This window comes from Montipora foliosa, chromosome 2 (genome assembly GCF_036669935.1).
Source record: "Montipora foliosa isolate CH-2021 chromosome 2, ASM3666993v2, whole genome shotgun sequence".
NCBI classification, from domain to species: Eukaryota; Metazoa; Cnidaria; class Anthozoa; order Scleractinia; family Acroporidae; genus Montipora; species Montipora foliosa.
This window is the reverse complement of record NC_090870.1, coordinates 31,397,973-31,400,172: the sequence shown is the minus strand read 5'-3', so window position 1 is coordinate 31,400,172 and position 2,200 is coordinate 31,397,973.

The window sequence follows — 2,200 nt, the reverse complement described above, 5'->3', positions numbered from 1 at the left end:
TTGCAGACACAGTTTTAGGATAGACGTTCATCGATATGCTTTCAATTTTTTGGGATAGTATTTAGTTTTGCTGTAATCCTCGTTTGAAGTTTGCTTATTTTCGAGATTTGCCACAGACGCCATATTGAAGTTTCAAGTAAGTTGACCACTAAGAAACAATTGATTGCGTGTCGAAGAGTACCTTAGAAATTAAAATATGATAAGCTTACTGAAGATAAGACTTGCAACAATTGGTTTTTGTTTCCTATGTGGTAAATAAATTAAATTGGCAGATCTTTGCTTGTTGTCAATTTGTTTACACAAGATATTTGGGGACTACTGTACCATGAAGTTGCGTTTTATTGATATCTTCAGTTTCGGTTGCAAATCTACTTTCTGAACATTTCAGTTCTTAGTTTTACTTTTCAGATTGTGCAATCCACGAAAACTGTTTTCATGACAAAAACTGATCAAACAATAAATAATTTAGACTTTGCAGCGCGTGAAAAACCTGTTTAAATATAATTCGTCGCAGACTGTCGGCACGCTTGGCCAAATATCAGTATCACTAGCATGAGGAAGTTTGCTGATTTTTACCTTTTACATTTAAAAATGCAGTGTAGGTCCAAGTTTTATTCATTTAGTTATGTCTGCAGTCAGTCTATCTGAACGTATGCGTACATATCCTATTCCAGTAACAGTTTTTTTTCTGCTTGATCTGCTTGCGTGACACTGTGAGGTGTGAATTATTGAGCTGTCAATTTCAATTTTCTTTGTGAACTTCAAAGAAAATTTTCTCTTAACATAGCGTCATTGAAAACCTTTCTCAAGCATGGCTTGTACGTTTTCATTGTTGGTCGGGGGAGAATGTGGACCTGACCCAAGATCGAAAAATCAATCTTGTCAGGTAATGCCCCTTGTATCTCGCAACAAGAATATTACACGCCACAAAAAGTTGTTGAAGACGGATGTGACACAGAAATTGAGCTTATTTTAGCAAGGAGTGCCTGTTTCAGAACACCAATAAACATCCAGGAAATGACAATATGTCCCCTGCACCGTGAACACTTGGGAATTGGTTGGCGAAGCGAAGGTCACTAAGACAATGTAGTGTTCCCAAGGAAATATCCGGACATGATAGAACGTCAAAGCAAAAAGCGGAGCGAGGGTGTACGTTGTTACAGTCAAAGCTTATCTAAGAAGAAAAATTCGTTCCAGTTGGTTCAGGTAAACACATGTTTTAGGTGTTGAATATTTCTAGCATTATGCCAGAGTCATGCAGATATGAGAGCAAATGCAAAGACTTAGAACATTTTTACACAAGCTATTAAAAATAAACTGTACTGGAAAATAGAGCAAAGTATGTTCTCACTGGAAGTCGTTTGGAGAATTGCGATCGGCTAATTTCATTATAATAAAATTTAAAAAAACGTTTCAGGATGAAATTATTACTAACAAAAAGCACAAGTGATAGAAGATGGCTGGAATGATAAAAAAACTTCATCATCTCACTCGTTGATCGAAGACGACAGTTTAGGCAATTAATCGCTTATGTCTTTTAACAATATTTTAGCCAATAGGCAAGTTTATGCAATATTTTCCTTCGCAATTACTTTGTTGGTTTAAGAAGGTACGTTCTATGTACTCTTTTAAGGACACACAGCATGCATAGTTAGAAGCCCTGTATAAACATTTGCCTAGTGTGAGATGCTGGGAGGGGCCTGGGGTGTCCAGGCCACCCTCCTTCTTGAGGAAATACAGGAGTCAAAGGGCTCTTAGGGCAAACATTTTTCATTTTGAAATTTGTTTACCTTAGCCCCTCTGGTTTTGGGGCTCGGACTCCACTTTATATGTGAGCCTGGCTCTGGCAACTTTTCAATACTGTGAGCTTTTCCTACAAAAGCAACATACAGAAACCAGAAGTACTGCAAGAGTGAAAACAAGAATAAAATTATTCAATTCCCGTAGGAATCAGACAAAAATGGTCCAAGTGTTGATGTCACACGATATCAAGGTAGCTTGATTTTAGATCTTTTTGTGACCCTATTCTTAGGACGACACTGAGAAAACTGACACCGAAGCAACGCCAATTCCCCCTTTGGATAAAAGAAGAGAAAGCATTTTTGTGCCAGACTTGGAAGAATCGCAATTATTGCTAGGACCGCCCAAGCTGAGCAGTCGAAGAAGCACGCCTGATCAGTCTTTGGACAAGTTAAACTAA